This window comes from Notamacropus eugenii, chromosome 5 (assembly GCF_028372415.1).
Source record: "Notamacropus eugenii isolate mMacEug1 chromosome 5, mMacEug1.pri_v2, whole genome shotgun sequence".
NCBI lineage: Eukaryota > Metazoa > Chordata > Mammalia > Diprotodontia > Macropodidae > Notamacropus > Notamacropus eugenii.
This window is the reverse complement of record NC_092876.1, coordinates 433,704,888-433,723,331: the sequence shown is the minus strand read 5'-3', so window position 1 is coordinate 433,723,331 and position 18,444 is coordinate 433,704,888. Positions and strand designations below refer to the sequence as shown.

The 18,444-nt window shown below is 39.4% G+C and overlaps 1 long non-coding RNA gene across 2 annotated transcripts in view; it reads right to left on the bottom strand.

Moving 5' to 3' along the window:
* LOC140507156 (uncharacterized) overlaps positions 1–18,444 on the bottom strand; it is a 73,292-nt gene that overhangs the window by 25,190 nt on the left and 29,658 nt on the right. The window contains exons 1-2 of one of the 2 annotated variants that reach the window (XR_011968216.1): positions 14,603–14,695; positions 13,795–13,927 (exon numbers count right to left, since the gene is read on the bottom strand). This is a non-coding gene — a long non-coding RNA (uncharacterized lncRNA). Of the gene's footprint in view, positions 1–13,794; positions 13,928–14,602; positions 14,696–18,444 lie in introns of those variants that run through there. The other variant, XR_011968215.1, reaches the window with a different exon arrangement.

The following is an 18,444-nucleotide window of genomic DNA, read 5'->3' as shown; positions in this document are numbered from 1 at the left end:
TAAAAACCATACCTCCTTGTGTCTCTCTTTCTCCCCCCCTCCTCACCCCACTCTCAGCTTTTTCTGGTGAACTCGGGTAAAACCCTTGTACAGCAGATACAAAAAGTATAGGTTCCTTTAAGAAGTGACCACTCCTTAACCATTTCCTAATCCTGCCCCATATCACCTAGTTAGCATATTTGGCACATATTTTACTAAAGTTTAACTGTATCCCTCTAAGTTTGCAGTTTCCTTAAGAACTTTTGCCCGCTGAAAAGTGTAAACCTTTGCCAACTTGACTTAAAGAATGCTTGAGTACGTCAGTTCTTTCCAGAGGACCTTGTTCTGCAAAGGACCCTCTGCAAGGACCCAGTCCTTGAGGGGTCCCTGAAGCCCCTTCAAATTGCATCATTGGGAAGCCTCCTCTGATAAGAATGGTTATTAATCTCTTCAAGCAGTCCCTCATCCTCAGAGGACAGACAAGTCTGACAGGAATAACTTCTGGTAGTTAGTTCCTTGGAGATACATACACACATGCATATGTACATACATGCATATAAACACACACGTGTGTGTATATATGTGTGTATGTGTATAAATACCTAAAACATGTACATGTACACACACATATGCATGGTCTCCATGGATGTCCTTAGTCTTAAAGTCTAGGTCTATTTCTGATATTAGGAGAAGTCTATGCTTTTCAACACAAAAGCTAAACAGAACCCCTCAAGTATCTTGGCTCCCATTTTTTTTCTGGAGATTGCTCCATATATGCCCATATTAACACATAAATATTAAGGCAATCAATAAATGTACAGTATTGCAGCAATAGTGATCTGTTGGATTAATATACCATGCTTAGAGTCCAGCAAAGGATCTGAATTCAAATCATGAACACAAGACCAATGACTTGTTCATGTGTCAAAGGTTAACCTAACCTTGCCTGATATTTGGGTACCTGCTCAGCCAGCCTACAGGAGACAGCAGCATAGAAATACCCTTGTATGTGTATATTACACATGGCAAAAAGCAGAGCATGTACAAAACCCCTCTCCTCTTGATAGATGTACCAACCAGAGTTTTCTTGCTCTTGTATGGAAGTGTTTACCTCTGTCTATAAAAGTCAAGAGGTTTGAAATTGGGTCAGCTGCACTTCAACCTGTAGAATGCAGCTGACCTTGCTTGACCTCAGAGCTTAGAATTGCCTGAGGGTGATCAAAACCAGTTAAAGCAGGACTAAAGAAACCAGTTAAAAAAAAAAAAAGATGAAAGAAAAAGGAATCCACAGCTCTGACCAGATATAGTCACTCCCAAGCCACCCTGGCCTTCTCTATGGACACTTGGTTGTTGTGTAAAACAACTTATGTAATAGCTTCTGGAGGCTGAGACTCTCTCTTACTTGAAATGTATTTAACTTAATTCCCCTCTGTCCCAGTTGGGCGTTCTAGTACCGAATTGCAGCTCCCTCGCCTCCATTAACCATTCTAGTTCTTTGCCCCTTTGGTGGTGGTCTTTGTTTCAAGTTGACAAACCATTTGCTACCTTGGTGTGTTAATAAAATATAAAATACTTTAGCTTTTCTTCCCCCTATGAGTTTACCTTCTTGACCAGGGGGCCAGAACCAAGATTTCTTTTAATATATGTATCAGCATATAGCAAGTAATTATATATTCAGTAGCATTCAGACTTTTAAGACACACATTAGATTAATTAATACAGCAGTTACATAACAGCCAAGTCAGTTATACCTCCACAAAACACAATAGGTGGATATAAAATTGCAATGAGGAAAATAAATACATACGTATATACATGTATATAGACACATACATTACATACGTGTACATATGTATATATGCTATATATACATACATATATGTATACACAAACATATATACTAAGTAAGGTGGAGTTTAGTGGAAAAGGTAGATTTTTGTTATTCTTTCTTAGAGTTTAATTTCCCAGGATCTATAGCTATAACAACCTCTATTTCCAGGCTCATGACTTGGAAACTTTTCCACAATGCTTGTACATAGCATTATATAATGATAAATAATACAAAACATTTGTGCCTAAATTGTAAATATCCACTGTGACTACACAGTGGATATAACAGCGAGGTGATATAAACTTGTGAGGCTATTGCTGGCAAGATGCCTTCTCTATCTGTTGCCCTATAAAGCAGGTGGGCATTAGTCAGTGATGGGGGAACCCTTAAGGTTGAGTACATAAGCTGGAATGCTGTGCATGCCTTGATTGGCCCCCATGGGATCCTGAGGGAATTTAGCGGAAGCACAAGCTGTGCCTGCCTCGATTGACCCTACTGAGACATAGGGGTAGTTGCCCCTACTTCTTGTGGGTTCCTCTGAGAAGGGGAATTAGGGAATGCTGTAGAAATTGGTGCTCCCATTATAAGCGACCCTCCTGTAAGAAGACTAGACTAAAATAAAGTAAGATTATTAACCCCTCTGAAGCAGTCTTCCTTTTCTTCCTGTCTGACCAGATCAAGAGTGAACCTGTGCTAGCAGCCTTCCTCTGTGCTAACGTTACCTGTCTTACATACATACACACACATACACACACACACACAAATATATAAAATCAGGATATAATCAGGAACCAAATAATCTTTGACTCTAAAAAAAATTCTACTTCCTATGAAGAGAAAAATTTTTTTAAAAATGCAAACAAAAATGTTTTCCAGAATGGGAAGACAAAATCCCATTTTTGAAATAAAACTGATCAAAGAAAATACAAACTCTCTATAGCAAACTTTCCCAGACCTCAATTTCCTTGCCTGAGGCAATATCCAACCACTTAGAGCTATGTAAGAACTGAGACAAAAGAAGGCTTTAGGATTACCCATTACAACAACAAAAGGGAAGGCAAGGTCCTCAGAGTTTTCCCCCCCAAAAAATTTAGCATACAAACAAAAAATGCAAACCGAGCTGTTTGTTAAAAAATCTATAAGCTCATTTCAAACTATCAAAACCTTAGCAATTAGCCTTCTAACCCCAATAAGAGGAGGAAGACTTTTATTAGGCAGTTAATAATAGCCTGAAGCAATTAGGGCCCCCAGGTGTAGTCAAGCATCCTTACTTGAAACAAAACCAGCTGGTTCTGAGAAAAAACATTCTGAAGCTCAAGAGAGAAAGTAAATTGACCTAATTTTTAGGGGAAAAATACCACACTCCCCTCCTCCCCATCACCCACCCACAGGCAAATCTTGCATGAGTGACCAAAAATTATACTTCTAGGGATAGAATGAAGTGGGCCTCCCATGTGCAGAGAAGCCTACCTGTTGCAAGGTCGGTCACATTGCGTGGCTGGGAGGGAGGCAGGACATCTGTAGCTTCTTCCCTAACCTTTTCTGAGGCAGATTTTAGTTCCTTGCAAAAGGAGAAGCAGGCCACTCTACTTTCCTAAAATTATATCTGTTCCCTTAAATATTCAATCTAATTTTTGATAGCTTTGTCACTGTTTGGGGTTTAAGATACCCCTTCTCTCTTCTCTCCCTCCCCCATAGGGGCAGCTAGGTGGTACAGTGGATAGAGTGGCAGGCCTGGACTCAGGAAGACTCATCTCCCCAAGGTCAAATCTGGCCTCAGACACTTAATAGCTATGTGACCTTGAGCAAGTCACTTAACCCTGTTCACCTCAGTTTCCTCATTTGTAAAATGAGCTGGAGAAGGACATGGCAAACTGTCAAGCCTAGAGGCCTAAGGGCTACCCGAGTCTTACCTTACCTATCGCAGGTCTTCAGCTGGCCAAACCGGATAAACATATGAGAGAAGAGACTTTCCAGAGTCGAACAAGGGTTAGGCTTTATTCAGGGTCTTAGTTACATGTGCAGGGGAACTCTTCCTGAGGAGAGAGAAATCTCCCAAGGAGGCAAAGATCTTACAGTAAGAGATTGGAAATGGAAGTGGAAGTGGGGAGAGAGGGGAGAGGGAAGAAAGAAGAGAGGAGGGAGGGAAGAGGGGCCTTCTGTCCTCTAAGGGCCCCTCAGCGCTAAGCGCGCCTTCAGGCTTTCCTGACCCTACTTAGGCTCTCTGGCCGCATAGTTTGCACCTGAATACCGTGCCTGTTAGACAACAATAGGTGTGCTCAGACCCCGGGCCAATCTCGAGGGCGGGGATGCTCTCTCCCAGCATGTTTCTCATGGGAAGAGGCGGAAATGCACGAGATAGCCTGGTCTCACACCTCAATTCCCTGCTGTTCCCTGGGGGACCTCATGAGAACTCTAAGGTTTAGAAGTCCTCACCTTTACCCGCCCGAGACTGTCCGCATGGAACTGAGCTTACACCCCCAACAGCAAACCATGCCAGTATCTTTGCCAAATGGGGTCACGAAGAGTTAGACACAACTGAACAAGACCCCAAGCTCTATATCCAAGGTTTGACCATGTAACCACCAGATATCAGTTCCACAAAGAGCATGATGCAGTTTGGGTTTGCTGGGAACCAGAAAATGTAAGGATGCAGGGGGCTCTGCCTAGAAAGAATTCAACCACTTAAACCTTCTTTCAGTCAAAGCAGAAAGATTTATTGTTGTGTTTGTCCTTTCTCGAAGAGGACCATGACATCAAGATTGACTTTGATTTGAGTGAGGGAAGGCTGTGCAAGGTCATCAGTCTCACTTTCTTCTCCTGAACCCATCAAGATTTATTGTACCACCAAAGGAGTGTGTGAAATTCTAAGAATCAGCTCCTTGATGGGTGTGTGTGACTGATACTTACATATAATTAGATTACATTATAATACAAGAAGATTTAGATGGGATTAAGGAGTAGTAAATAGCCTGGGGGTCCCAAGTGTGCCAGTGAAAGGAGTTAAATAGCCTGAGGTTGGTCTGAGAGCAACAGGAAAAGGACTTTTTAAAGCAGTGTTGAGTATCTAGGTGATCTGTGATGGATCATATGCCTCAGGTGAGATACCAGGGACTGGGTTATATGAGAACATCCAGGGACTGGAGTGCTGAAATGTATGGGAAAATTCAGGGTCCAGGTCCCATCACCCCATTAAACACACATGGTACAAAGCAAAGAAATCCACTTATCCAAATCTTAGCAAAAATAGAAATTACAGAAGGTATGCAAAAGAGAATATATAAATGAGATAACTCAGTTCAGTCAAGCTTCAAGCTCAAAATCCTGGATCTCATCCCAAGAGAAACTCCCTAAAATTTCTAGTGTAGCAAGTTGGGGGATAGGGATATGATGGAGACTGCCTGCTCCTCTTATTGTCTTCACAGCCTTTTCTTTTAGCAACCTGAAGTGGGATCGGCCTTTTCCATCTTCTCTCTCAAAGCTTGAAGCCAGAAGCACCTGAAATTACTTAATGCTCCCAGCCTTGAAGTTTGGAGAGAACCAAAGAGAAATGGCAGAGAATTGAAACTCTCTCACCTCTCTCCAGCTGTTCTTTGACCAAAGGCCAAGTATTAACCTCTCCCAATAAGGAAAGAGTCCAATACTGATGGACCTTGGAGCAAGAGTTACACAAAGAAATATGGAAAAACTTTTATGAAATCAGGTGAAACGAAAAGAAGGGAGCCCCCAAAATAGATCATACACTAAGAACAGCAATATTAAAAGAAAAGTGAATGGGAATAAATGAACAGAGAACTCTTATAAAGATTTGTATGGTCCACTGTGGAATATTGCCACTACAAGCCTATGTAGTACCTACCGTTGTTTGCCCTTCATTCTCAAAAAGAACCAATGACATCAGGAAGGTGATGTCTTGACTTGCAAGTGAACAGGATTTAAGTGAGGAAGGACTGTGCAAAGTCACCAGACTCACTCTTTCCTCCAGAGTCATCCTGAGTCCAATAGCAAGACACAGTTCAGGACAACTGGTGATGCCCACAGACGTGGTGGGAGACCTTGGCCTTTTTAAGCCAAGGTTTTTCTTAGTAATACCCTCATCAAGGGTGCTCTGGAGATCTGTGTAGATGATTATGTAACTGGTAAAGCAGGCATGGAGTTATTGATTTTCTCTTGGTTGCCTTTTTTTAGGCAAAAGGCCTAAAATTTTTTTCCCATGTCTTTCATATTTCTCCCACATACAGGTACTTTTTTTTCTTTTTCTTTTTTTTTAAATTTAAGTTTTCAACTTTCATTTCCACATAATTTTGGGTTCCAAATTTTCTCCCCATTTCTCCCCTCCCTCCACCCCAAAACGCTGAGCATTCTAATTACCCCTATCACCAATCTGCCCTCCCTTCTAATACCCCTCCCTTCCCTTATCCCCATCTTCTCTTTTGTCCTGAAGGGCAAGATAACTTTCTATACCCCATTATCTGTATTTCTTATTTCCTAGTTGCAAGAACAATACTCAACAGTTGTTCCTAAAACTTTGAGTTCCAGCTTCTCTTCCTCTCTCCCCTTTGGGAAGGCAAGCAATTCAATACAGGCCATATCTGTGCAGTTTTGCAAATGATTTCCATAATAGTCATGTTGTGTAAGACTAACTATATTTCCCTCCATCCTATCCTGCCCCCCATTGCTTCTGCTCTCTCTTTTGACCCAGTCCCTCCCCCAGAGTGTTGACTTTTAATTGCTCCCTCCTCCCATTGCCCTCCCTTCCATCATCCTCCCCACCCTGCTTATCCCCTTCTCCCCCACTCTCCTGTATTGTAAGATAGGTTTTCATAACAAAATGAGTGTGCATTTTATTCTTTCCTTTAGTTGAATGTGATGAGAATAAGCTTCATATTTTTTCTCTCACCTCCCCACTTTTCCCTCCACTGAAAAGTCATTTACTTGCCTCTTTTATGAGAGATAATTTGCCCCATTCCATTTCTCCCTTTCTCCTCCCAATATATTTCTCTCTCACCTTTTAATTTCATTTTTTAAAGATATGATCCCATCTTATTCAATTCACCCTGTGCTTTCTGTCTCTCTTTCTCTGTGTGTGTGTGTGTGTGTGTGTGTGTGTGTGTGTAACCCCACCAACTACCTGGGTACTGAAAAAAGTTTTCAAGAGTTACAAATATTGTCTTTCCATGTAGGAATGTCAACAGTTCAACTTTAGTAAGTCCCTTAAGACTTCTCTTTGCTGTTTACCTTTTCATGCTTCTCTTGATTCTCGTGTCTGAAAGTCAAATTTTCTTTTCAGCTCTGCTCTTTTCATCAAGAATGCTTGAAAGTCCTCTATTTCATTGAAAGACCATTTTTTCCCATGAAGTATTATACCCAGTTTTGCTGGGTAGGTGATTCTTGGTTTTAGTTCAAGTTCCTTTGGAATATCATATTCCACACCCTTTGATCCCTTAATGTAGAAGTTGCTAGATCTTGTGTTATCCTGATTGCATTTCCGCAGTGCTTGAATTGTTTCTTTCTAGCTGCTTGCAATATTTTCTCCTTGACCTGGGAATTCTGGAATTTGGCCACAATGTTTCTAGGAATTTCTCTTTTTGGATCTCTTTCAGGAGGTGATTGGTGGATTCTTTCAATATTTATTTTGCCCCCTGGTTCTAGAGTATCAGGGCAGTTTTCCTTGATAATTTCATGAAAGATGATGTGTAGGCTCTTTTTTTGATCATGACTTTCAGGGAGTCCCATAATTTTTAATTTGTCTCTCTGTTTTCCAGGTCAGTTGTTTTTCCAATGAGATATTTAACATTATCTTCCATTTTTTCATTCTTTTGGTTTTGTTTTGTGATTTCTTGGTTTCTCATAAAGTCATTAGCCTCCATCTGTTTCATTCTAATTTTTAAAGAGCTATTTTCTTCAGTGAGCTTTTGAACCTCCTTTTCCATTTGGCCCATTCTGCTTTTTAAAGCATTCTTCTCCTCATTGGCTTTTTGAACCTCTTTTGCCAATTGAGTTAGCCTATTTTTCAAGGTGTTATTTTCTCCAGCATTTTTTGGGTCTCCTTTAGTAAGGTATTGACCCACTTTTCATGCTTTTCTTGCATCTCTCTCACTTCTCTTCCCAGATTTTGGCTCCACCTCTCTTACTTGATTTTCAAAATTCTTTTTGAGCTCTTCCATGGCCTGAGACCAGGGAATATTTATTTTGGATGTTTGGGATACAGAAGCCTTGACTTTTATGTCTTTCCCTGATGGTAAGCATTGTTCTTCCTCATCTGAAAGGATGGGAGAAAATACCTGTTCACCAAGAAAGTGACCTTCTATAGTCTTATTTTTTTTCCCCTTTTTTGGGCATTTTTCTAACCAGTTGCTTGACTTTTGGGTCCTTTGTCAAGAGTAGGGTATACTCTGGGAATCTGTAAGATCTCAGTTCCTCCAAGGTGGCACAATCAAGTGTGTGCACTGGTCTGGGAGCAGGAAGAGATTTTTTTGTGTGTGTGCCCAGAATCTTAGCAGTTACCTCTCTACAGCCACCTGGCCTCCAGTTCCACCAAGTTAGCACTGGGGGCTGATTTTCAGTTAAGCTGTGGGGGCAGGACTGCCATTCAGTGTGAGACAAAGACCAGCTCCCTCAGGGTGTCTACACAGGGCTGAGGTAATATTCAGCTCCTCAGTGCCCCCAGGAGTTTTTACGATCCAACAATGGATGTGGGCGGCTATGTGGGCTACTGTGTGGCCTCTGTGGCCACCGCCTCCTGCTGGAGCTATGGGAAGGTCCTTCTCCCTTCCTGGCCAGCTGAAGAAACCCTGTCACTGACCTTTGGCGCCTGTGGGTTGAGGGATCTGCAGACCACTGCTGCTGGGACTGGAGATTCACTGCTACTGTGACTGGAGATTCTGCCCCTGATGTGTCCTCCTCCCAGAATTGTGCCACACCGTGCTTCCAAGACTGGGCTGGGCTCTGCTCAGGGTCTCATGCAACAGATGTTTCCCGTGGGCCTTTTAGGTCACCCTGGGCTGGAAATCTCCTCCACTTTGTTGTTCTCCACTTCTGCTGCTCCAAAATTTGTTGAGAGCCCCTCTCTACAGGTATTTTATGGGCTGTGTGGGGACACCCTGCGTATGTGTGTCTTTCTACTCCACCATCTTGGCTCTACCCCCCACCTACAGATACTTTGAGAATCAGTCTCTTACTATTACATTTCTTTCAACAGACCTCTTCTGCATTGTTTCTTTTGCCATATTCTTCTCATCAGCGCTTTTTCTCCTTCCAAATACCTACAGCAATGCTCATGTGTTGTGGCTAAACTGTTTTTGATGTTAAAAACAATTTGTCATAAAAATATTTTGTGGACTTCTTCCATCTTCCTTCTGTTTGCCTTTCTACCATTTCATTCTTCAACGCCTTCAGGGTGACTTTGCATGGGTGGGGCTCTTACCATATATGTTCTCTTTATAATTGCCTTACACTTCACTGCTTCTCTGTTCTATGAGCTGATATTGCATATAATCTACCATCCATCCCTACGAGATTTTACAAACAAGTTTATATCTTAAGCCAACACTGGCTCTTACCATATATGTTCTCTTTATAATTGTTTGTAATTGATGTGCTTGGCATTGATGGCCTTTCATCCATATGTATCCCACATGGAGCATTTATAACTTGTTTAAATAAGTCAAGTAGGAGTTATTTTAATTGTACACTATGTGTTTTGCTCATTTATATTCTTCTTGCTTTCTCATTTTGATCTTTGGTCTAATGAGTTGCTCTGCCAATCATATGTAGAAAATGATTCAGGAATGACTTGCACATTAGGATAAATTATAATACAAAACAATAGAAAACGGAACTATCAGCTACAGTTGTGACTGTTGTTCATCCTTAGTTTTTGAATGTCACCGATGACATCACAGTGTAATGACTTGTGTGTGAATTGGATTTGAGTGAGTTAGAGATGAACTAAATCATTAGCCTCACTCTCTCTTCCAGAGCTGTACAAATAGATTGATGGAAAATTTTTAATCAATCAATTAATCAACCAACAAGTATAGGTCCGACACTATGCTAAGAGCTGGGGAAACAACAACAAAAAAGCAAAAATAGTCCTTGCCCTCAAGAAGTTTGCATTTTAATACAACAACAAATATACAGACTAGTACATATTTGCTACATACAGACTGGATGGAAGGTAGCTTTAGATAAGAGGGCACATGCAGCACCATGGGCTGGGAGAGATCTCCAGAACAAAGTGATGTTTGAACTGAGTCTCAAAGGAAACCAGGGATTCTAAGAGGAAGAGGGGGAGTGGGAGTACATTCTAGGCATGCAGACAGCCAGGAGAAGTCATAGAAATGGGAGATGATACATAATAATTGGGTAGAATGTCATGTATATAGTAATCTAGTCAGGCTCTGAGGCAAACAGGATTAAGTGATTTGCCCAGGATCACACAGCCAGTAAGTATCTGAGGCCAGATTTGAACTCAGGAAGATGAATCTTCTGACCCTAGGACCAGCACTGTATCCACTGCACCACCTAGTTGCCCCCAAAACTATTGCAATGGCCTCTTAATTGGTCTTGTTACTTCAAGTCTTTCCAATCAATTCTCCACACAGTTACCAAAATGATTCTTTTTTGAACCCAAATATAATATAATCATAATTATAATATTTATATAGCTTATAATATTCCAGGCACTGTGCTAAGTGTTTTACAATTATTATCTCATTTGAGATAATACTTAATTATTATTGGTGGCTCCCTTTAGTCTCTAGGATAAAATACAAACCACTGTGCTTAGTCTTTATTTTATCAATTTAATTTTTGTTTTTGCCGTTAATTTTGTTAATTTTTTTCTTTGACTTTTCAGAATTTCTACCTTGGTGTTTAGCTGGCAGTTCTTTTATCTGTTGGGCTTTTTTTTCTATTTTTTAAACATAAAGTTATGTGTCCAATATGTTGATAGAATCTATTTTTCTTTAATGACATTCTAGAGTTTGGAATAGTTCCTCTAAAGACGCTTTAGCTGCATCCCACACATTTTGTTGTCATTTTTGAAAATGAAATTTTCTATTATTTCTATGATTTTTTCTTTGATCTGTTACTTAAGTTATTTAGTCCTCCATTAATGTTTTATTCTTTGTTCAAAGACTTCGCAAAATAAAATTATTATTTTATTAGGACCAATGTGTTACCTATTTCTGCTTTTCTGAATTTGTATGTGAGGTATTTATGCCCCACATCATGGTTAATTTTTGCAAAGGTGCTATGCATGGCTGAGAAATATGTAATATCCTTTCTGTTCCCATTCAGTAAAGCTCGAGAACCATCATGTCTAAGTCTTTAAAGTTTTATTCAAGCCTTTAACTTCTTTCTTATCTTTTTAATAGATTTGTTTTATATAGAACAGAAATGTTTACAGAACCAAGGTGAACTATAAAATGCCTCTTTAGCCACCCACCAAAGATTATCCTGGGGGTTGAGTGGCAGATGGGATTTTCTTCAAACACGAAAGAAAGAATCAAGGTAATTAAATTGTCTGAAAAAACTGGCCTGACACATAATGACAGTGAAAATAATAATAACACATAAAGGTAGGCATTTAATAAATGTATTGGGACTGCTATAGGCTCAGTTGTGTCCAGGTTTTTTTTGGACTGGATTGATTTGGTCTTTCTCTTCTTTGGAAAAGTTGTAAAATATGAATTAGGAACATATCTTTTCTATCCTTTTCCAAGCCCTCAAGCTGGGAATGTTTCCAACAATTATGAAAATCTTTATCTCCTCATGTACATTGCCACATACATCTCTCCCTCCACCCCTGCCAAGTGCATACAAATCTGTACAATAATAAAGACCACATGGTGTTAGAGAAATTGACATCCTTTAGGATAAGGGGCAAAACAGAAAACAAATATTTAGCAAAAAAGGGTTTGGGATAGCAGATAGTCAGCAATACATGAAGAAGGGAAATGAAATTAGATGGTAGGTGGCAATGTAGAATTGGGCTTTAGAAAGGAATTAAAGTGTGAGAGGACATGGGGGCAAGGTTGAGGGTTGACAAAAACGTAAAATTGAACATGAAAAGATCGTAAAAAGAGAAAAGTGAAGCAAGAGCAGGGGTGATGGACTGTGAAAGAAAGGAAGGTTGGAATGATGGATGGCTACCAGAAGAACAAAAACTAAGTTTAGGAAGGGTAAGGCATAGGGCTAGATGGAAGGAGAGAAGGTCATGGTTAGAGGAATTTCAGATTTTAGATGAGATAGAGAGGCAGAGAGAGATAATAATTTAATTCCAGGTACCATGTGAAAATACAAGCAAGTAACACAGTCCTTGCCCTCAGGGAGCTTATATTTCTTTGGAGGAAGATGGGCACATAAAGGAACGCTGAAAGTGGGGGGTACCTGTGAATGGGTTGGGGTGGAGGGAAGTAACCAGAAGATTATGAAGTGTCCTATTATGCAACCTGCATCTCAAGATCAAGTTAAAAGCTTGCTTACCTGTCAGAGCTGGGTCAAATCTTTGTTTGTGGCTAATGTGGAGTGAAGGGGAAGATCATGGGAGTTGAGAAGATGAGCTAGAAAGCCAGGGTATTTGAAAGTACAAGGATGTGAATATTGAAGCCCTAAAAATAAAAAGAAAGGGGATTGGGGTAGAGAGGAAAGAACAAACCAGAAAAAGGAATTCATAAAGCGCCACCTAGACTTTCCTCTTCTTAATAAATATTCATTCCAAAAAGAATTGATAATTGCCACCAAATTAGACAGATTTGATGGTTTTGTATGATACAAAGAGCATTACCTTTGAATTCAGATGACCTGGGTTCAAATCTTGGTTCTGTTACTTATTGTGTGAATTTCATGCAGGCCACTTCACTCTTTGGGTACTTCATTTGTAAAATGAAAGGATTAGAACAGATGAACCCTAAGTCTCTTCCAGCAGTAAATGTCTGATCATGAATTGTGTGTTGGGCAGAAGGTCCAGAAGTTAGTCCAGTTATCATTCAGTGATGAGAACTTATCTGCATTCTGAATTCTAAATATGGGTTATTAAAATAAGATTACAGTAAACAGTCAAGTTCCTGCTCTCTTCAAATTCCATCTCTGTAGGTACTTATTCACTGTTTTCTGATACAGCCCCTGTGTTAATGCACTTATTTTTCTGAATTACTTTTCTCAGGAACACAATACTATACAAGGAAGTGTTTCTAAAAACTCATTTTATCCTAGGAAAAGAAATGTCACATCATTTCAAAAGAGACCTGTAAATGGGATTAGCTGTATTCTACCAGAATCCCCAGTAGACCTAAATGACTCTATTAACAAAGGAGGGAAGAAGATTATGGCAGTTGAAAATGGAATTCATTTCTCCCCCCTAATTTTTTCTCTTCACATCCTGCTGGCATACAGTGAGTGAAATTACACAGCACATTTTAAAGCCCAGAATGCAATCAAAGATAATGAGATGCTAATGGGTTAACATGGTGTTAAAACTCAGTGAACACTTTTTGAATAAATGAATAAAGCATTTATTAAGCACTTACTATGTTTAAAGCACTGTGTTAAGAGCTGGGAATACAAACAGAAAAGTATGATAGTTCCCATTCACTTTCTAGTTGGGAAGACAGTACACATGGAAGGTTTTAGCTAAAAGTCAGATGGAAAGCTCTCAGGGTAGAGTGGGGAAAATCAGATGATAATACTTTCTCTTTAATATCATTTCCACTGATAAAATGATATCACTTTCCTATGTAGAACTCTTCAATAGATCCAATGGCAAGAACTTTCTTTTCTGGGGGTCCAGTAGCTGTGGCTATGGGACTAAGCAGGAGCAGTTGCCAGGCTACCAGAATGCCATCTGCCAGTACGATGGGTAAGGGAAGTGGGCTAGAAGAATTGTTATTTCAAAGACAATTGGGTTCAGGGGCCTGAGATGTCCTCATCAGGATCTGAGGGGAGATAAAGCCTAAGGTGGTGGTGGTAGTGTGAGTTACCTGGTACATTCCACCTTCTGGCTCTCCCTCAGGGTGCCTTGCTGCTTCAGCTGCAATGTCTTGCTTATCTTGTGAGTCAGCAATGAGTCAGCAATTCATGGGGATGGTTGGCTCCTTTATGAAGTACGACGACCTTGAACAGAAAAGGTAACCCCATTATGCTTATGGAAGATGGCCATGCTTGTCCTCCACCTCCCTCCTCCTGGGGTGATCTTTAAAAGACCATGAGTGAAGGAAGCATAGTTAGGAACCAGAAGTGAAGAGAGACCCTGACCCCTGAGAGGAGATAAACGTTGGCAAGAGAGGGAAAGTTTTCCACCATCTATTTCCATCAACCACGGCAAGCCCCAACTGAGTTACTCACTCAAATGGAAAGACCTTGTTATAAATAGGACCCTTCCTTGAGTCCCCTCCCTATCTAGAGTAAGGCTCATACCTGGTCTGATAAAAATTAAATTCTGGAGTAAAAGAAGAATCTTTAATTATGGTCCTTACAAGAGGAGGGCACATTTTCCACTATGAGAGAAGTGCTCATCTTAAACAAAGAACAATATTTGTTGTGAAATCAGGAAAGCTTTCGTTAACCTTTATGTTTGTCCCCCCTGAATGAACAGGTAGCTCCTAGAGGAGTACTACAATTATTCAGACCAATACAAGCCTTCTTATACTGCTCCAAAATTCAAATCTCCTGCCTCACCATCTATTGGCTAGAAGGAGCCTCCTGAACACCTCACTTCACGTTCTCCTCTCTGATAGGCTTCCCCTCAAAAAGTTTGTCAAGCTTGTGCACAAGTTTCTGGTCTCTTACCTGACTGTGCTAGGTCACAACTCTGATGAACTCCTATCACTTAAAGCGGGGAGGAACCCTGTGGAAATAGAACTTCTTCCTTTGTTTCCTACAGACTCCATCCAAAAGTTGGAAGTAAATCTGAAAGAGTTTGAGGCACATTGAGGGAATAGATACACACACACACACACACGCACACACACACACACACTTCAGACAGACACAGATTAAACTGAGACAGGTAGATGGGTCAAATGGCAACAGAGAAGTGAGACTGCTAAAGACTCAAGAAAGACAGCCCTGGCCATCAAGTCTTGGGCTACAGAAAGGACTGCATGAGAGAAAAGACTCAGATGCCCTGTAGTTCCATAGCTGTGAGTTGCCTTGGCCACTTATGTTCCTCACTACTCATTTTACTCTAAGTTTGTGTCCACTCTTCTGATAGATGCTGTGTGCATTTGCATATTTGTTTATATGCTCCAGTATTACTGGGGGGAATATTTTGTAATTTCCATCTTTATTATATCATCTTAGTAAATGTCTTTATTATGAATTCATTGTGCCTACTGGCTGACTGTTAAGGGGAAGTCAACAAGTCAAATCAATAAGCATTTATTAAGCAGTTACTATGTGCCAAGCACTGGACTAAGTATTGGAGATACAAATATAAGCAGAAAGAAACTCAGTCCCTACACTCAGGGAGTTTACATTCTGATGGGGAAAGATAACACATAAAACAAACTCAAAGATGGGGAGGGGAGAGGAGAAGGCACCTGAGTAGGAGCATGATATAGAAAGTCAGGAGAGGAGGGGAGCCAGGAAAGTAATGAAAATATGGTTAACCTGAGTTCTTTTCTTAAAATGGAGGTTCTGGGAGGAGCTAATCAATCCAAGGAAGGAGCCACAAAGAAGAAGTGTACTTCCAGTGTAAGAAATTGTGGAACAGAGTAAATTTCCAGGGTGAGAAGACTGCTATGGCATGATAGAGATAATCTGGAATTGGAAGTGGAGCCCAGGAGAAATGAAGGAAACATGACAGTGGGGACTTGTGAGTCATAGCGGTAGAAGTAAGGCCCCACAAGGTGCTCCTAGAACCCAAGAAGGCAGTTGCCCTCTGTAGACCCAACCTGCAAACCTGTTAGTGTTGAGTTAGAGGAATGACCAAGAAGGAGTATGGGTTGCACATATTTTACACTTACAAAGAAATCCTTCAGGACATGCAGCCTTATACATATAGTATGTGTTAAGGATTTGAAGATGAGAAGTTTGTTGATAATTTTCTTTATAACTATTTTTTTCTCCAACCTGTTAAGTTTCTTTGCTCGGTTGGAGGTTCTAATGAATTCTGACTGATCAAGCTAACCTCTCTCAGAGGCATGTTGTGAAGAATGATTAATTAATGATGATTCTAAAATAATGTGAGAATGAAGTATCCTAGATCAATGCTAAAAGGTCAGGATAATTAAAAAGAAATACATTAAATTATCTTCTTAGCTTGATTCCAAGGGTTTCTCAGTACACAGTACTAAAGCAGAGAGAATTCTGTTCATGTTTTTATCCTTTGGTACTTCCAACATTTTTATTTGAGTTCCATGGAGGGATGTTGGTGGAATGATGCATGCTATTTCAATGAATAATTAAGTGATGAATATTGAAGTAAATAAAATGACAAAGCCTTTTCAAAGGCAGATTGAGATTAATACAGGATCCACTGTTACTATCATTATTACTACTAGTATCATCATATCATTCATTAAAGTCTTTCTTTTATGCCTCAGCTGAAGCAATGTGCCTGATTTTTTTTTTAAAAAAATTCTATTGATGCCTCCTGTTTTTACACCATAGTCATTTCCCAAATTAAACCCTCTTACATAATAAAGAAAAACAATAAGACACAATATAAAATATTTGGTAATCTACTTAACAAGACAAACCCAGGAACCATATGAATACAATTACAAACCACTTTTCACACAAGTAAAATCAGATCTAAATAATTGGAAAAACAGTAATTGCTCATGGGAAGGCCAAGCTAATGTAATAAAATGACAATTCTACCTAAATTACTTTACTTATTGAGTGTCATAACAATCAAACTACCAAAAATTATTTGCTAGAACAAGAAAAAATAATAACAAAATTCATCTTAAAGAACAAAAGGTCAAGAATATTAAAGGAATTAATGAAAAAATGCAAAGGAAAATGACCTAGCCATACCCTATCTATAGCTATATTACAAAGCAGTGGTCGTCAAAACTATTTGGTACTGACCAAGGAGTAGAGCAGTGGATCGGTGGAATAAATTAGGTACACAAGACACAATAGTCAATGACTATAGTAATCTACTGCTTGATAAACTCAAAGACTCCAGCTCTGAGATAAGCACTCAATATCTGACAAAAATTCCTGTGAAAACTGGAAAAGTAGTATGGCAGAAAGTAGGCATAGACCAATTTCTCACACTGTATACCAAGATAAGGTCAAAATGGGTACATAATTTAGACATAAAGGATGGTATCATAAGCAAAATAGGAGAGTGAGGAATAGTGTATGTGTCAGATCTATGGAGAAGGGAAGAATTTATGACCCAGCAATGGATAGAGAACATTATGAAAGGCAAAATGGGTAATTTTGCACAAACAAAACCAATGCAACCAAGATTAGAAGGAAAGCAAAAAGCTGGGAAACAATCTTTATAGCAAGTGTTTTTGATAAAGACCTCATTTCTCAAATATATGGAAAACGGAGTCAATTTATAAGAATACAAATCATTCCCCAGTTGACAAATGGTCAAATGATATGGCTTGACAATTTTTAGATGAAGATATTAAAGCTAGCTATAGTCATATAAAAAATGCTCTAAATCATTATTGATTAGAGAAATGCAAATCAAAACAACTCTGAGGTACTACTTCATACCTCTCAGATTAGCTAATATGACACAAAAGGAAAATGATAAATGTCAGAGAAGATGTGGGACAATTGAAACACTAATGCATTGTTGACAGACCTGTGAACTGATCCAACTATTCTGAAGAGCAATTTGAAACTACGCCCAAAGGACTATAAAACTATGCATATCCTTTGATCCAGTAAAATCACTACTAGGTCTGTATCCCAAAAAGATCATTAAAAAGGGGAAATGACCTACTTGTGCAAAAATATTTATAGCAGCTCTTTTTGTGATGACCAGGAATTGGAAATTGAGGGGATACCTATTAATTGAGGAATGGCTGAACAAGTTGTGGCATAAGTATGTAATTGAATACTACTGTGTTATAAGAAATGCTGAGCAGGCAGATTTCAGAAAAACCTTGAAAGACTTGCATGAACTGATGTTGAGTGAAGTGAGCAGAACCAGGAGAAAATTGCACTCAGTAACAGCAACGTTGTGTGATGATCAACTAGACAGACTTAGCTCTTCTCAGCAATGATCAGACAATTCCAAAAGACTCACAATGGAAAACATGATCCATACCCAGAAAAAGAACTATTGAGCCTGAATGCATATCAAAGCATAAGATTTTCATATTTTTAAAATTTTTGTCTTTTTTGTGGTTTTCCCCTTTTATTCTGATTCTTCTTTCATAATATGATTAATGTGAAAATGTGTTTAACAAGATTTTAAATGTACAACCTGTATCAGATAGTCTGCTGTCTTAGAGAGAGGGAAAGAGAGGAAGGGAGAAAATTTTGGAACTTAAAATCTTACAAAAATGAATGCTGACATTCACTTTTTTTTTTTTTTTTTTTACTATTTTGACATGTCATTGGAAAAAAATAAAATACTATTAAGTGGAGAGAAAAGAAAATATGTGTAAGAATCAGCTGATAAGTGTGACACTGGAATCCTCCTTGACTGG